The following is a 6,252-nucleotide window of genomic DNA, read 5'->3' as shown; positions in this document are numbered from 1 at the left end:
CAGAAAAATTATTCCTGGCATACCTGAGTGTATAGTCCTAAATGATACATCTTTAACCAAGGTGACTGGCTATATTTCCATTTGTAAGAATTCATTTGAATTATTTTAAAAGCTCAGTTCTTCCTTCTTTTCATAATTTTTCAACCTATCCTTATATAAACATTTGTCTGATGGTGGTCAAACTTGTCTGCAGCCTGAAGCTACAGACAAGTGAATCCAAGAATAACAAAAAGGTAGGAAGATGGACCATTACAGTGCTACCCAACGTGATGCTTGCTGGTCCACAAACCATCAACTACTGGTCCTTGGCAAGCTTCCTGGAAATAAATGAATAATTGTAGTCAATGCTCATGAATATAGTACCACTCCCTAAAAACGTAAGAGAAAGTATCACTGCTTCCGTACATCAGAAAAGTTGTCATGTAGTAAACTATAGAGCAGTGGGACCATAGAATGGTTTCAATACTACAAAGCTCAATGCATAAAATCTTAATGTCACACCTTGATCATCAGTATTGGCCGTCAACATATAGAGTTTGGGTAGATGGCACCTGTTTGTGTTCCTATATGAAGTTGCCTTATGATGAAAAATACAATTGGTTCATCATGCCAAGTATTTCTGGGAACCTATCAAAATTGGGATTGAACCATATAACTGGACTAGTGAAGCTCCTTGAATTCCTCCATCTCACCAGATGAACCACTATCAGAGACTGGAAGTGGATATGAGCCTGATTTACACCGAGGTCATCTGAAGATTTTTGACAGTGATCAATCAACATAGTCAAGAAAGCTGCTCTGAAGTCTCATGGTAACTGACCATGGACACAGTTGTTTTAAATGACCAAAGTTCTCAAGCCAATTCTGAAAAGTAACAGATCACAAAGGGGAAAGAATGGTTCTATATTAAAAGACCAATTGAAGTAAAAAATAATTTTATTATGTATTTATTAAAAGTATTTGTGTTTTGTGTTTCTGCCCACAAGGGCTTCCATAATGATAAACAAATAAAAACCAGTTACAACAATATAAACATATAAAACATTTTTAAAAACATTAAACACTCTTTAAAAACTTCAAAAAGCAATCCTAAAATTCAGTTTTAAAACAGTTAAAACAACACTGTTTTGGCAGCCCACCAGAAATGTATAAGAGATGGGGCCAGGCTAACTTCTAGAGTGCTGCTACAGAGAAAGTCCTGTTATGTGTATCCACTAATTTAACTTCACATGGTGTTGGGACATGCAACAAGGTCTCTGCTGAAGATCTCAAATTTCTAGCAGGCTTATCTGGGAAGAGGTAGGCTCCCAGATATCATGGCCCCAGGTTCTTTAGAGCTTTGTAGGTCAACATCTTGAATTAAGTTCAGATGCAAACAGTAAGACAGTTCAGTTTTTATAATAATGGTTTTATACGATCTGTAAAACAAACACTTCACACTTGATTTCAGTGAGTCTACATGAGTAAGTCAGATTCAGCAACAGAAGCCTGGGAAAAATCATCATTACCAGTAATTCAATTTGAGGAGTTATTTGAGTAATGATAGACATTCCAATACATTTTTGATGATAGTGGGCACATTTACACTGACCACTTAGTGTGAAGGGCTAGTGAATCAGCTCTGTGATGGCTAAACAATGCACTGATCCAGGTTAACATGGGCCAAAGCTGATTAATGTGGCCTTGAACAGTGTTATGGTCTATAGACATCACACTCAGCTCCTGGAATGATTCCACCAGCCTCTGAAAAGTCCTGCAAATCTCTTAGGAAGACAGGTGGACAAATGTCAATGTGCCGGAAAAAGCAACGACCACCGACATTAAAGTGATGCTCCTACTCCATCAACTCCAGTGGACTGGCCACATTGTCCGAATACCCGATCACCATCTCCCAAAGCAGTTACTCTACTCCCAACTCAAGAATGGAAAACGGAATGTTAGTGGGCAGGAAAAGAGATTTAAAGATGTGCTTAAAGCCAACCATAAAAACTGTGGCATAGACACAGAGAACTGGGAAGCTCTGGACCTTGAGCGCTCTAACTGGAGGTCATCTGTGACCAGTGGAAGTGGACCAGCAGTGCAGTAAATTCGAAGAGGCTTGAATGGAGGGTGAAAGGGAGAAATGTGCCAAGAGGAAGGCGCATCAAGCCAACCCTGACCAGGACTGCCTTCCATCTGGAATCTGATTCCCTCACTGTGGAAGACCATGCGGGGGCCAAAAATAGGACTCCACAGTCACCTACGTACCCACCACCAAGACACTACACTTGGAAGACCATCATACTTGGATAATGAGGGATCGCCTAAGTGAAGTGAATCAAAGTTATGGGTTGCTCCAAATTTTTCTCCAGGAGCTGAAGCAAACCACAATTTTGAGCCCATGTGAATAGTTTAAAAACTGTTTATATGACCATCCCATGTTCTACAGGCTCCCAATGTTATCTTTGTTGCTGCATCCAGGAGGCATGATGTGGGTTGTGCCAGTTACTCATCACTTGAAGTGACACTGTCTGGAGCAACAAGGTGATCTGAGAAGGGAGTGGGCAGACAAGCAGCATTTATCCTGGGGGAAGAAGTAAAAAAAACTTTGTCAATTTTAATATGAAAACACAAAAAGCAAACACAGGCTTGACATTCACCTACATTCATAGCATTTCAGTATAATTCCTGGAATTGACTCCAGTAAATTGCATGGTTGAGAATGATGACTGAGCAGTGACAATAGATTGGTATGAGTCTACTTCAATCAGAAAATGGAATCTTTACACCTGTTTGCTGACTTTCATTCAAACTAGAATAAAGTCTCTCTTGATAGTAAAACAAAACAAGTTTCTATCATTATTCAGAAGATATAGTTCAATATGGTTTTTATGTTATCCTCTTCCCCTAGTTTCCATTTCTCTGGTCACTTGATCAAGTCACTATGCTGCAAAGAAACATTATCCTCCCAGCCTGTTATTTCCTTTTTTACTACTATCACTTTCCAGTCAGCATTTATCAGTTTGGGAGTTTATTTCCACTTTTACTGGCATTCTGCCTTGCAAAGAAAGAAAATGTGATTTGAATATTGCATACATTTTCTTTTCCCAGTTTCTCCCCTTCTTCCCTTGTAAAAATTACAAGATTATAGAGACACTGCAGCAAAACAAACTTTGCACTTTTTTTTTGTTTGTAGCTGTTTCTAAAGAAGATGCGAAGCACAGTATTATCTTTTTCAACTGGTGTTCTATATAGCCACCAGAATGTCATTATATCCAATATTGCACAATGAAGATGTGCTATCAGAAATCCAGTATTCCATGGACATTCCTTTTCCCAAAATGATCTTTCGACCTCTGTGATTTTAAACAATTCTCTTTATAGATTCCACACAATGAACCTAAGAACATATGAAACGCTGTGCTGAATCTGATCAAAGGCCTGTCCAGTCCAACATTCTGTCTAGGGCTGACCAAACACAAAACGCCAGACAGAATAAAGTGACTAGAGCCATGGAGCAGCATGCAATGCATTTCTCAGAAGTACCATATATTTCACATAAATATACAATAGCTCAAGATATGTGCTCCTTTTCTCACAACTACTCACAGAAGCTTTAGAAATGCTACTTCTGCTGAGATGATCGCATTGAACAAAATGATATGTGTTCAGATCATATGAAAACACTTTGTGATTATGCATCAATAGTCCATATTGGATAAATGGTCTCTCTTGGCCACTTTGTTAACCACTAGCTGCATTGGGTGAAGGAGTTTAGTTCAGCTATCAATTAGGAAGCAAAAAGGATGCCGTTTTTACCCACCAGTGAGCAAGACTGTGACAATCGGAAGGAGGATCTCTTTGTGATTCCCTGTTGTATCCTTGCTTTTTGGTGGGAGGATGCTACAAACATTCTCCTCCTTGCATCCTCATTAGCAGCTGAACCAAACCCTTTCATCCAATGCAACTGCTGGCCATTTATTGATTTACTTACTTCATTTATACCCCGCCTTTCTCACCCCATGGGGGACTCAAGGCAGCTTACATCTTCAGCAAGATTAAATGCTGTTTAAAAAATAATAATAAACATATCCCATCAATTAAAATCAATTAACACAATTATACAAATAAATCAAAGAACAATGCAGATTAAAAACATATAAAGGGCATAATTCCACTCATCTATAACCCTTGCTCGTAATCCTTATTCAGACTGTGTCGAAATCCGTAATAGCTTATTTTTCAAATGCTTGAGTACAAAGACAAGTCTTTAGTATTTTTCTAAAAACCAGAAAAGATAGGACCTGTCTGAGGTCACTGGGGAGGAAGTTCCACAGCCAAGGGGCTAACACTGAGAAGGCCCTGTCTCTCATCTCCACCAATTGTGCTTGTGAAGGAGGTGGGATCGAGAGCAGGGTCTCCTCAGCTGATCTTAAGACTCTTGTTGGCTCATAAGAGGAGATGCGTTTGGACAGGTAAGTTGGACCAGAACCATGTAGGGCTATGAAGGTGGAGTAGGAGACATTAGTTGCACAGAGTGATGTAATGGTCTGAGTGTTGGACTACAACTCTGAAGACTATGGTTCTAATCCCCCTCAATTATGAAACCATCTGGGTAACCTTGGGCAGGTCTCAGCCTCAGAAGAAACTGTCATAGGTTCACCTTAGCATCACCATGAGTCACAAATTATTTTAAGGCACACAGCAGCAGCAGCAGCAACAACAACAAATAATGTAAATAAGTTTAGAATATCGATGGATATTGAAGTAGAATACTGATGCACAATTATTTTCTGGATCTGCCTGTTCTTTAATGTTGTGTAATGGTGAGTCATTGACTTTTAGCGACTTTATCAGACAGGGCTGTTTTTGGCGACATACATTGGTTCAACCCTAGTTGATCCATGGAGCTTGCTAACTCCCATCTCATGATGCATGTGTACTTCCAGCAGGGTCATCTAGAGCAGAGCTGGCATATGCTGCTACAGTAGCAACATGGAAGGCTTCCTGTGTTGCATAGGAAGCAATGGGGGAAAGCCACGTCGTCAACACCTCCCCCCATGGGATCAGCTTCCTGCCAAGCCAGGCAATGTGGAGCATGGGGCCACGAGTTCTCCACACACACCAATGGTGGTTGCTGGATTCACAATACGTGGTGATTTCGGTAACCCTTGTGAAGCGGTTGTTAGAAGAAGTTAGTAAATGAATTAATAATATTCCCAATATCAGAACTATTGTACAGTGTATTCTATCAGTAAATGCACCTTTTACATCAGAAGATTGGAATGTAGCTAATTCAGTTGTGGAAATGAAATTGCCATGTGCTCTGGTAATGAATGGGCAAGACAATAAACATAGTAATGCTAAAGAAGACCTTCAGAATTTTGCTAAAGAGTAGGAATGCCTTTCTGTGCTGGTACAGCTGTACCAGAACCTTCTATTTTACTTTCTTGCTGCAAATGTTTGCAGCCATAGGACAGGCCACCTGTCAATCACCATTAAGTTTGGTTCCGCCCCCTGTTCAGGGCTCTGGGAGGGAAGGAGCCATTTTTAAGTTAGTCTCTCTTGGGAAGCTCAGCTGTAGGACATACACCAGCTCGTCCCGTAAAAGGCTTCCTATTTCAAGACCTCCAGAGATAAAGACCACCAGGGTTAAAGGCCACCGGGGATAAAGAGCACCAAGGTTAAAGAACCCCAGGGATATTGACTGTCCAGGGATACGACAACAGCACAGAAACATCTGCAAGCCATTGGCTGGTAGGTCCACTCAACAACCAGACGCACTTGGAGTTGGCAGTGGGTCCCAGACTAGCTAGGCCCAGATAACAGATAGCCTGGGAGGGGTTATAAGAGGGTTTTCACAGTTATTCAAAGCCTATCGCCTGTCCTGTGGGACAAGACTCCTTGAAGATTTATTATTTGTTCGTCAATAAAGACTTTGTTATTTCTTTAAAGACTTCAAGGCCATCTTTTCAGGAAAATTCCTCAACTACCCTTCTTTAGGCCCCTGGCTTCCCGCTGGGCGTAAAGCATATGTCCTACATAACAGACAGTCAGTCACAGGCCCAGCGCGTGACAGAACATTGAAATAGGTAGCTGGTGGCTTCTGCCACCCGGGAGTAAAGTAAAGGACTTGAAAAAGCTAAAAGACAGTGCATAAGGGAGCCAGTTCAGGGCCATTCCAAGCCTCCATTACCTGCTATCCATGTGAATGTGTTCCTGCATTTTCGGCCATCTTGGAAGACAGCCCATGTGACCAGAAGGGAGGGGCCG

General features: G+C 41.0%; 1 long non-coding RNA gene across 1 annotated transcript; it reads right to left on the bottom strand.

Moving 5' to 3' along the window:
• Positions 1–918: 918 nt before the first annotated feature.
• On the bottom strand, positions 919–4,264 carry LOC134298082 (uncharacterized). Its single transcript, XR_010005056.1, has 2 exons — positions 3,974–4,264; positions 919–2,563 (listed from the first exon to the last, which is right to left on the bottom strand). It is a non-coding gene; the product is annotated as an uncharacterized LOC134298082 (long non-coding RNA).
• Between the last annotated feature and the right edge of the window lie 1,988 nt (positions 4,265–6,252).

This window comes from Anolis carolinensis, chromosome 3 (assembly GCF_035594765.1).
Source record: "Anolis carolinensis isolate JA03-04 chromosome 3, rAnoCar3.1.pri, whole genome shotgun sequence".
In the NCBI taxonomy this organism is placed as follows: domain Eukaryota; kingdom Metazoa; phylum Chordata; class Lepidosauria; order Squamata; family Dactyloidae; genus Anolis; species Anolis carolinensis.
Note: the sequence above shows the minus strand (reverse complement) of the source record. Positions and strands in the feature narration are given on the sequence as shown.